Source organism: Aythya ferina (genome assembly GCF_964211825.1).
Source record: "Aythya ferina genome assembly, chromosome: 2".
Classification (NCBI taxonomy): Eukaryota; Metazoa; Chordata; class Aves; order Anseriformes; family Anatidae; genus Aythya; species Aythya ferina.
In genome coordinates, this window is record NC_140297.1 from 60,375,319 (window position 1) to 60,387,262 (window position 11,944).

At 49.0% G+C, this 11,944-nt stretch overlaps 1 long non-coding RNA gene and 1 gene segment (V, D, J or C); both read left to right on the forward strand.

Moving 5' to 3' along the window:
• The first annotated feature begins 4,861 nt into the window (after positions 1-4,861).
• Positions 4,862-5,866, forward strand: LOC311432053. Its single transcript, XR_014689800.1, has 2 exons — positions 4,862-5,226; positions 5,348-5,866. It is a non-coding gene; the product is annotated as an uncharacterized lncRNA (long non-coding RNA).
• Positions 5,867-6,382: 516 nt separating this feature from the next.
• On the forward strand, positions 6,383-8,487 carry LOC311432050 (Ig heavy chain V region 914-like). The segment is given in 2 exons: positions 6,383-6,806; positions 7,141-8,487.
• Positions 8,488-11,944: the final 3,457 nt, after the last annotated feature.

Below are 11,944 nucleotides of genomic sequence, written 5' to 3' on the forward strand. Positions count from 1 at the left end.
TATATTATGTAACCCAGAGGGATGCAGGCACCTACTATTGTGCATACTGGTATTTTGAACGCATCACAGTGTTAGATGGGCCAAGATAAACCATACAAAAAGGTACTTGGCACTCCGAACCACAAGTTCTGAGCTCTGCCCCGACACAGACACTTCCTCATTCAGCCCTGCTCTGATGATTTTCTGCCTCAGGGTAGGAAAAACAACTACACATGGCCCCATCAATTGAGGGTACAAATAGATGTACCCTGTCAAGATGGAGACTTGGGAAAAGCACTCACCTGGCAGTGAACACAGCCTGTCTGTGCCTCATGAACAAACAGCAGCTGAAGATTTCTATTCTTTTTATTGAACCCATGGAGCAAGAACAGCAATGTATCTCCATACCTCTGGTGCTCTCTCTTGAAATAAGGTATGCGGGTGTAACAAGAAGATTGCATGGTTTGGTAGACTTTCCTTCCCATTTTCCTGCTGTCTTCCTTGGCATTTCAGTCTCTACAAAGTCCTACAACAGACCAGAAACTCCACTTTTATCATCACAGTTTCTCCCCTGAGGTGTCCAGAAGAGAAGTGAAGTCCTCCGCCATGGGCTATGCCTCCAACAAACAGAGGCAGACGGCAAGGAGTTCATCAGCAGTAGTCAGCATGGATTCACCATGGAGAAGCCATGCTTAACCAATCTGATAGCCTTCTATGATGGGATGACGAGCTGGTAGATGAGGGGAGAGCAGCGGATGTTGTCTACCTTGACTTCAGCAGAACTTTTGGCACTGTCTCCCATCACATCCTCATAGGCAAGCTCAGGAAGTGTGAGCAAGATGAGTAGGCATTGAGGTGGATTGATAATTGGCTGCGTGGCAGAGCTCAGGGGGTTGTGCCCAGTGATGTAGTCTAGTTGGAGGCCTGTAGCTAGCGGTGTCCCCCAGGGGTCAGTACTGGGTACTGTGTCATTCAACTTCTTCCTCAGTGATCTGGGTGATGGAACGGGGTGCACCCTCAGCAAGTTTGCTGAGGACACAAAGCTGGGAGGAGTGGCTGATACCCCAGAGGGCTGCGCTGCCATTCAGAAGGACCTCGGAAGGCTGGAGGGTTGGGCTGAGGAACCTCATGAACTTCAAGAAGGGCAAGTACGGGGTCCTGCACCTCGGGAGGAATAACCCCAAGCACCACCACAGGCTGGGGACTGACCTGCTGGAGAGCAGCTCTGCAGAGAGGGACCTGGGAGTCCTGGCAGACAGCAGGCTGACCACGACTCAGCAGTGTGCCCTGGTGGCCAAAAAGGCCAACGGTACCCTGGGCTGCATTTGGAAGAGTGTTGCTGGCAGGTCAAGGGAGGTGATCCTCCCCCTCTACTCAGCCCTGGTGAGGCCACACCTGGAGTTCTGTGCCCAGTTCTGGGCTCCCCAGTACAACAGGGACATGGAGCTACTGGAGCGAGTTCAGAGGAGGGCTACGAAGATGATGAGAGGACTGGAGCACCTGTCGTATGAGGACAGGCTGAGAGAGCTGGGCCTGTTTAGACTGGAAAAGAGAAGACTGAGGGGAGACCTCATTAATGCTTTTGCGTTAAGGGATGTAACTGATTAACCATTATGAGTCTGGTTGGGTTCAGGGCACTGAACTATCATGGTCACGGATTCACCAACAATATAGCACACCCTCGCTCTAGTCGCATTCAACGAGAACTATCACAGTTAGGAACAATGCAATTAAGTGCAATTTATTACACCAACAGGTACACAGGTTCTTTGGATTGCCAGCAATAAATTCACTGTCTGCAAAAGCAAGCTAGCATGCATTAAATACACAGGTACACAGCATGGCTATGAACGCGTTATAAGGCACGAAGACTCTAGAGATTTCTAAGTTTCCACAGAGACACCTGGTATATCCAGGTGTTCAAATCTTACCCCACGGTGTCCCAGTGTGGAAGAGAGGCTCAGCCTGTTGACTGATCCCAGAAGTCAGAAGGTATCCTTCATGATGGTATCTCCCCGAACGTCCCCTCTCTCTTATGCCAATTTATATCATTTTCTACCTTTTCGGTGGAGCTTGAATGACTCTAGTCAAGCATATCTTGGTTATGATTGGTAAAAAGCTTTCTCGCTTTCGTTTACAGGTATAGGCTCCGAGAAATTCAGAGTGCATGCTCAGTGAGGGGTGGTCATACCTTGGAGGCAGGTATCTTTTGGGATGGAGGTGTGTTTTGGTATTATAATGATATTGTAATGGGCAAAATTCACTGGAGTACAGCATTTGAGTTGTTGTCTCAGGGTAACAAATGTGCAGCTTACTGGTCTCGGTGTGCACAAGAACAATTGAGTCCTCCTCTTGTCACAGAGCCCAGCCGTGGTGTCTCCACTCTGCACTACCGTCCGTACTGTTCCTTAGAGTCAGCACACCAGGTTGCCCCAGTGCGATAGCATCTAAGGTGGGAAGCCTAGGGAATGCTTAGGTAGTGCAGCCACACTCCATGCTGAAAGCTTCTTCAATGCTGGACACTTTCCTTAAAATGTGAATATTAGTTTAATTTTCCTAGTCACTTTAGGCAATTACTCCACAAATATCTATAAATATCTGAGGGGAGGGTGTTGAGAGGATGGATCCTTTCTCTTTTCAGTTGTGCCCAGCGACAGGACAAGAGGCAACGGGCACAAACTGAAGCACAGGAGGTTCCAGCTGAATATGAGAGGGCAATACTTTACTGTGAGGGTGACAGAGCACTGGCACAGGTTGCCCAGAGAGGTTGTGGAGTCTCCTTCTATGGAGATATGCAAACCTGCCTGGATGCCATCCTGCACACTGTGCTCCAGGTGATTCTGCTTAGTGGGGGGATCGGACTAGATGATCTTCAGAGGTCCCTTCCAAAACTGCCCATTCTATGATTCTCTGGTTCTGTGAAGAGAGACACAGTTTCCAATCTGCTTCTCTTCCAGCCATTCTTTCGAAGAAGTGCTTGCAGCTCACCTCAGCTTCAAAACCCAAGCCCTGCAACTGTGCATTTCCTCCCCACACAAAACCACAGGCGAGGCGCCTGCTCCTGGGGATGCTGCTGTGGTTGCTGCAGGTTGATCCCCATGAGCTGTTGCAGTGGAGGCAGCACAGGCACAGGGGCATTTCAGCAGGCCGCAGCTGGGTGGCCAGGCTGAGGAAGCAAGAGGAGGTCCCTGACAGGGTGGGGACATGCCTTCTGCCACTGCGGAGGACTGCACACACTCAGCGCCCACCAGGGTGGACTCTTCTCACAGAGGCCACCTCTGCAGCCCCCTAACTAGCAAACCCTTGCCACGTAAGCCCAGTATACTCTCACACCTCACATGGAGCAAGAGGTAAAGTCAAGAATCTCCAATGTGCATATTTCCAGGAGCAGTAAGGGATAAGTGCAGAGCCAGTGCAGCACCACTCTTGATTTTGTGGTTCTTTGCACCAAGTTCCCATCACATTTTATCCCACTCACATAGCCACAAACATCTTTTCCAATAGCGACAGGTTTTCAATTCAGACTGCTTTGCCATGAAGGCAGGAAACCAACAGCAAGCCGTTTAATGATCTAAGACCTACAGATGCCAAGTGCTTCAACAGAAAACGGTTAAAATTCTTGATGATGTGAAAGCAGCCCTTCCATCAGGCACTTTTCTCACACTTTGTATGAGGAACAGGATTTTGCAGCTGGTGGGAGCAAGAAACCACCCTTGGACTGGCAGTCACTGTGAGGGCTCAGACCTTTGCAAGGCAGACCATGCAGTCAAAACACAGCTGAAGTAAGAGAAAGAGTCCCATACCTTGTTGGGATTCCTCATAAGCCAGGAGTCAGTCTCTCCCACACTTGGTTTGTCTCCTGATGTGGGGGAAATCAGGAGATTTTTTCCAGTCACTAGTGGCGTCCCCCAGGGCTCGGTGCTGGGGCCGGTCCTCTTTAATATCTTCATCGATGATCTGGACGAGGGCATCGAGTGCACCCTCAGTAAGTTCGCAGATGACACCAAGTTAGGTGCGTGTGTCGATCTGCTTGAGGGTAGGAAAGCTCTGCAGGAGGATCTGGATAGGCTGGACCGATGGGCTGAGGTCAACTGCATGAAGTTTAACAAGGCCAAGTGCCGGGTCCTGCACCTGGGGCGCAATAACCCCAAGCAGAGCTACAGGCTGGGAGAGGAATGGTTGGAAAGCTGCCAGGCAGAGAAGGACCTGGGAGTGATGGTGGACAGTCGGCTGTATATGAGCCAGCAGTGTGCTCAGGTGGCCAAGAAGGCCAACGGCATCCTGGCTTGTATTAGGAACAGCGTGACCAGCAGGGCTAGGGAGGTGATCGTCCCCCTGTACTCAGCTCTGGTGAGGCCGCACCTCGAGTACTGTGTTCAGTTTTGGGCCCCTCGCTACAAGAAGGACATCGAGGTGCTTGAGCGGGTGCAGAGAAGGGCGACGAAGCTGGTGAGGGGCCTGGAGAACAAGTCCTACGAGGAGCGGCTGAGGGAGCTGGGCTTGTTCAGCCTGGAGAAGAGGAGGCTCAGGGGTGACCTTATTGCTCTTTACAGATACCTTAAAGGAGGCTGTAGAGAGGTGGGGGTTGGCCTGTTCTCCCACGTGCCTGGTGACAGGACGAGGGGGAATGGGCTTAAGTTGAGCCAGGGGAGTTTTAGGTTAGATGTTAGGAAGAACTTCTTTACAGAAAGGGTTGTGAGGCATTGGAACAGGCTGCCCAGGGAAGTGGTGGAGTCACCATCCCTGGAAGTCTTCAAAAGACGCTTAGATGTACAGCTTAGGGATATGGTTTAGTGGAGGGCTGTTAGCGTTAGGTTGGAGGTTGGACTCGATGACCTTGAGGTCTCTTCCAACCTAGAAAATTCTGTGATTCTGTGAAATGAAAATCTTTCCAGGCACCTTGGGTGTTTTCAGGTCCCACAAAAGGATTGCACTGACTCTGCTGATGTCAGTAGTAGCTTGGGTATGGACACTTTATACATTCTTATTGCTGTGGTGTAGTTTGCCAGAAAATTTAAGCAGCAGCAGCCTCCTGACCATCCACCTCAACCCTCCCAAACCAATGATAATGAGTGGAGACACCACCATTGGGTGTGCCAAATGAGTCATTTCCTCCCCAGAGCTGTTTGACTCCTTCTCCACCTGGAGGGCTTTATAACCTTCCTGCCCCTACTTCCGTTCCACACTTCACCCAAGCAGGCAGCATGCTGCTGCTGCCCATCCTGCTTGCAGCTTCTTGTTGGTCCCGTAAGCCCCGTTCCCTTTCTCCTCTCCTTCCCCTGTGCGGAGAACACAGCTCCTGCTCCAGACTGCAGACGTTTTGAGCCCTCACCAAGTTTTCACCCAATTTCTCTCCTTTCCCTTCAAGGTGGAGATGCGCAGGCAGTGCCGGAGCAAACCCCAGTGTCGTGGACTCAGGCAGAGGGCCGCTCAGCCAGCATGGAATGCCAGCTGACGAAAGAAGACACCGTGCACTGGTACAAGCAGCTTCCTGGGCAGCCGATCAAGAGAATACTGTATGTGTCGGGACAGACACCTTCGTTTGATGACAGCTCTGACAGACAAAAGTATCAAGTGAGGAAGCGTGCCTCTGCACCTCACTATTTTCTCCAAATAAATAATGTAAACCAGAGGGACGCTGGCACTTACTACTGTGCGTATTGGTATTATTATCAAGGCATCACAGCGTTAGATGGGCCAAGATAAACCATACAAAAAGGCACTTGGCACTCCAAACCGCAAGCTCTGAGCTCTGCCGAAACACAGATACTTCCTCATTCAGCCCTGCTCTGATGATTTTCTGCCACGGGGCAGGAAAAACAAAACATAGCATGACAACTGCTAAGTAGAGGATGTTAATAATCAGGATATTATTTCCAGACTTACACATCTCTGTAACATGCAGAAGCTGCAGGTACCCGTCAGTTGAGATTACAAATAGGGAACATTGCTGACTTGAAGACTTGAATATATGGAAAGCACTCACCTGTCTGTGAACACAGCCTGTCTGTGCCTCATGAACAAACAGCAGCTGAAGATTTCTATTGTTTATTGAATCCGTGGAGCAAGAACAGCAATGTAGCTCTACATATTTGGTGCTCTCTTGAAACTAGGTGTTCGTCTGTAACAAGGAGAGAAGACAAATGATTTGGTAGACCTTCCTTCAACATTTTTCTCCTGTCTTCCTTGGCATTTCAGTCCCTACAAAGTCCTACAACAGACCAGAAATGCCACTTTATCATCACAGTTTCTCCCCGGAGGTGTCCAGAAGAGAAGTGACGTCCTCAGCCATGGGCTATGCCTCCAACAAACAGAGACAGACAGCAAGGAGTTCATCAGCAGTAGTCAGCACGGGTTCACCATGGAGAAGACGTGGTCCCTGGTGGGGTGGGGAAATGCCTTCTGCCACTGCAGGGGACCGCACACACTCAGCGCCCACCAGGGTGGCTTCTGGGCTGGGAGCTTCACGCCCTGATGTACGGCTGCAGCTGCTCTCACTCTCAACCCCTTCTCAGCAGCTCTGCCTCAAGTTTCCACATGCCACGCTCCTTGGACTTACCAGTCTTTCTGAAAAGCTGATGGGATGACAATGTCCTTACCAACATGAGCATTCCCAGGTCTAATTCCTTTCCCAGGCTGCAGTGGGTTCTCTGCAAACGTAGCCCCACACGGTTGCGCCCACAAGAGCCATCGCTGGAGACGTCTGCTCCTCCCACTCAACCCTGTCCCCATCTGGGGCCTCCTTCCCTCTCCTCTGAGTCTCAGCTGAGCGGGACCAGCAAACATGATGCTGCTGGCAGCACTTGTGGCCACCACAGCTTGGTTTGGTAAGTGCTTTGTACTTTATCTTGCATTCCCTCACAGGCAAACATGGTTGCACTAACAGACATTTTCCCAAATCCTTTATTGCTGGTTAAAAACATTATTTCTCCTCTGCCTTCCCTTCCCTTCCCTTCCCTTCCCTTCCCTTCCCTTCCCTTCCCTTCCCTTCCCTTCCCTTCCCTTCCCTTCCCTTCCCTTCCCTTCCCTTCCCTTCCCTTCCCTTCCCTTCCCTTCCCTTCCCTTCCCTTCCCTTCCCTTCCCTTCCCTTCCCTTCCCTTCCCTTCCCTTCCCTTCCCTTCCGAATTCTCTTCAGTTCTCTTCAATTCTCTTCTCTTGTAGATGTATTTGCACAGGAAATTCCCATACAGACACCAATATCCATCACCAAATCTGGAGGAACAACACGCCTGCAATGTCATTTTAAAGGTGTCTCTAGAAATCTTGATAGCATCATCATTCACTGGTACCAAAAGAAGGAGAATGAAGCTCCAGAGTGGATGTTCTACATTTCAACAGGGACAACAGCAGTGGATGAGAGCTTCCAAGGCCGCACGTATACAATTGAAAGGGTTTCTAAACAGAAAATTTGTACTCTCATAATAAGAAGTATAGTTCCAGATGACACAGCTACCTACTACTGTGCCTATTGGTACACTCACTACGGCAGAAACCCAGCAATCACCTCGACCAATACTCCCTCGGAGGCTCAACCACAAACGATTTGAAAGATCCCAACTCACTTCCCCCGGCATGGATGAGCCGCCTGGCCTCAACACGCAGGCTCTGCACAGCCGGGACTGGCTCGGCGCTGAGCCACTCCTTGGAGGGGGCAGCTGCCAAAAGGTGGGGATTTCGACAGAGCAAGTGGCACGTGCAAAGGGAACAGTAAATGGTAAATGCCTAACCCAGCCTCGGCACTTCCTCATCCACTGATTTTTCTCAAGTGTGGCATGGAACTGATTGTAAGGATTTCTTTAGTGGAAAGGTGCTTATTTCCATGCTGCTGTTCATGGAAATAACTCAGTATGTAGTCCTGAAGCTTTTGAAAGTAAACCAAACAGTAAACCAAAATACAAAACTTTAACCTGAAGATCACTGTTTTCTGAAGTATTAGTTTTTCAAAGAGGAGATTAAGAAAATAAAAATTGTCTCTATTTGGGTAACAGGATTGTTAGAAACTGTATTAGCCTGTTTTCTATTGCATTGAGTCAATAAATTGCTTTCAATTTTCATTTAGAATCCTGGTAGATACACGGTGCACTTTCAAAAAAATGTTTAAGTTTTACTTGGACTTATTACTCCCAGTGTTTTTAAAGTTAAAATTTTCTTTGCAATGTGTGAGTAGATGCTCCTTAAGGGCTGGCACTGGTGCAGGTTTGAGTGCGTCTCAGACTACCGTGGCTTTTCAGGAAGAGCTTGGGTAAATGTGAAATTTTAACATGCAGTTTGAGATATAAAACCTTTTGTCAGAGTATTAGATTTGTAAAATTTACAAAAGTAGGTGTAAATACCTGTTCCGACTATTTTTGGATTCTTTTATCCCCCTTCAGTGCAACCTCTGCTATCAAAGGAGACGTGTTTTTTTCACACGGTGAAAATGGAATGCTTGGTTTCTAATTTTAAAATGTGTATAAACTGTAAAAAGCACAGGGCAAGGTAAAATAAAATATTATGCTAAAAAAAAAAGACGATGCTTGGCTAAGCATGAGCCAGAAGTGTACAAGGTGGCCAAGAAGGGCAACGGCATCCTGGCCTAAATTAGAAATAGTGTAGCCAGCAGGAGCAGGGAGGTGATCGTCCCCTGTACTCAGCTCTGGTGAGGCCACACCTCGAGTGCTGTGTTCAGTTTGGGGCCCCTCACTACAAGAAGGACATCAAGGCCCTGGCACATGTCCGGAGAAGGGCAACAAAACTGGTGAGGGATCTGGAAAACAAGTCCTGTGAGGAGCGGCTGATGGAGCTGGGGTTGTTTAGTCTGGAGAAGAGGAGGCTCAGGGGAGACCTCATTGCACTCTACAACTTCCTGAAGGGAGGTTGTCATGAGGAGGGTGTCAGAAATGGCCACAAGTTGTACCTGGGGAGATTTAGATTAGATATCAGGAAAGACTTTTTCTCTCAAAGAGTGGTCAGGCACTGGAACGGCCTGCACAGGGAGGTGGTGGAGTCACTTTCCCTCATGGTGTACAAGAAGTGCCTGGAAAAGGTGCTACAAGATAACGATTTAGTAGCTTAGTGAGTAGTACCGGTGATAGGAGGACAGTTGGACTAGAAGATCTTGTAGGCCCTTTCCAAACTTGTGTTTCTGTCATTCCACAATTCTAAATTTTTCAGACTCTGAACTGTAAGAACTCCATTCCCAGGTTCAGCCTGGGTTTGTCTTCTCCTTCCAACCAGACCTGGATGGTGGACCCGAATCTATACGAGAGCAATCTTCCCTTTCCAGATGATGTTTTGCTGGTTGTGCTGGTTTTTCCCAGCAGGGAAGATGAAATCCACCACAGCCGCTCTCACACCCCCTCCTCAAAGGAGAATGGGGAGAAAGTATGATGGAAAGGGCTCCAGGCTTGACTTAAGGACAAGGACATCACTCACCAATTATTGTTATGAGTAAAGGAGACTCAATGTAGAGAGACTAATAAAATTTATTGCCTATCACTAGTAGTCTAGCACAGTGAGAAATGAAAAGGAAGCTAAAAACACTTCCCTCTCTCACCACCTCCCCCATTCACCATCTTCTGTGTTCTCCACCCAAGAGTCAGGCACACGGGAACAAGGAATGGGGGCCCAGATTCCCACTTTTCTCACACTTCGTTTTAGGAACAGGATTTTGCAGCTGGTGGGAGCAAGAAGCCACCCTTGGACTGGCAGTCACTGTGAGGGCTCAGACCTTTGCAAGGCAGACCATTCAGTCAAAACACAGCTGAAATAAGAGAAAGAGTCCCATGCCTTGCTAGGAATTCTCAAAAGCCAGGATATGGCCTCCCTCACACTTGGTTTCTCTCGTGATGCGGGGGAAATTACCATCTTTCCGGGCACCTTGGGTTTTTTAAGGTCCCACAAAAGGATTGCACTGACTCTGCTGAGGTCGATAGTAGCTTGGGTATGGACCTTACTGCATTTTTGTTGCAGTGGTGTATTTTCTCTACAAAAAATTAATCAGCAGTAACCCCCTGTTCCCTGCTCTCCCCATCCCCACCCAGCAATGGAAACGAGTTGAGGCACTTTCCTTGGGTATACCAAATGAGTCGTTTCCTCCTCAGAGCTGATGGACCCTCATAACAGATGACGCTTGCATGTACCATTGACAAACACTTTGGTGATGAGAACATTGTGCCTGCAATGCCCAAGTATTTCTAAGGAAAACTCTTCCTCTTCCCCACTGCACTGCCCTTGCTCTGTCACCACTGGTGCTGCCAGAAAGAGCTTGGGGGACACGTCCCTGTGGCTCGATGCAGGGGCTCTCCAGCAGCCACCTGAGGGAGGCACCTCCTCCTCCCACGTGGCACAGCTCAGCCTGACCTGGGGACAGTTTCCTTCTGCGAGTCTCAATTCGGAGAACAGAGAGCTCTGAGACAGCTGAGTGGGACACGCCAACATGCTGCTGCTGGCAGCGCTGGTGGCCGCAACCACTTGGTCTTGTAAGTCCCTCCTAGTTATCTTACTTTTCCTCATTGCTAAGAAATATCTTCCCAAATCCCAGATTGGCATTAATAACATGATATACACTCTCCTCTCCTCTCCTCTCCTCTCCTCTCCTCTCCTCTCCTCTCCTCTCCTCTCCTCTCCTCTCCTCTCCTCTCCTCTCCTCTCCTCTCCTCTCCTCTCCTCTCCTCTCCTCTCCTCTCCTCTCCTCTCCTCTCCTCTCCTCTCCTCTCCTCTCCTCTCCTCTCCTCTCCTCTCCTCTCCTCTCCTCTCCTCTCCTCTCCTCTCCTCTCCTCTCCTCTCCCATTCACTTCTCTCGTAGATGGATTTGCACAGGAAATTCCCATACAGACTCCTGTATGCATCACCAAATATCAAGGCAGTACACGTCTGCAATGTCATTTTAAAGACATCTCTGCAAATTTTGATAGCACCGCCATACACTGGTACCAACAGAAGGAGAATAAAGCTCCAGAGTGTATGTTCTATATTACAACAGGGAAAACATCAGTTGAGGAAAAGGGCGCACATATACAACTGAAAAGGTTTCAAGAAAGAAAATTTGTACTCTTAAAATAAGCAATATAATTCCACATGACACAGCTACCTACTACTGTGCCTACTGGGACCCCCACTACAGCAGAAACCCAGCGATCACCTCGACCAATACTCCCTTGATGGCTCAACCACAAACGATTTGAAAGATCCCAAATCACTTCCCCCGGCGTGGATGAGCTGCCCAGCCTCAACACGCAGGCTCTGCACAGCCAGGACTGGCTCGGCACTGAGCCACTGGGGCACCTGTGATTTCAACGCAGCAAAAAAGGGGCAGCTGCCAAAAGCTGGGGATTTCAACGGAGCAAGTGGCACATGCAAAGGAAACAGTGAAGGGCAAATGCCTAACTCAAACTCAGCACCTCCTCTTCCCCTTGTTTTACTCAAGTGAGGAAACTGGAATATTCAAGCAGGGAACTGATTGTAAGGATTTCTTTACTGGATAGGGGAAATCTTCCATGCCGCTGTTCCTGGAAATAGCTCAGCATGTTGTTCTGGAGCTTTTCAAAGCCCGTGGTTTGACACAGAAAACTGAAAGAAAAATTTCCCTTGAAAGCTTGAGTGCTTTCAAAATCAAACTGAGATGAGGGGGAAGGCTCCCTCTGACTTGGAGTGAGAAAGTCCTGGGGGCATAGATCGGGGCACTTACTTGATAGGGCTGGGAAAATTACGTGTTGAGTAAGCAACTGGTTTGTACTTCAAGAAAGGAATGTGGCAGCAACAGCATCAGGAAACTGTCATTATAAAGCCTATTCTTGAGACATTCTTAATGGGGAAGCAGTGGAGATGGAGTCAAGCTGGGCAGAGGGCTGCTCATCAGCAGGTGTTCAGATCTCAGCATTGAATGTGTAATCACAAGATTCGGGCTTGCCAGATAAATGCCAGATGATAGAAAAATTCCTAAGCCCATGTGCAGCGTCAGATTTGGGAATCATACACTGCTTGA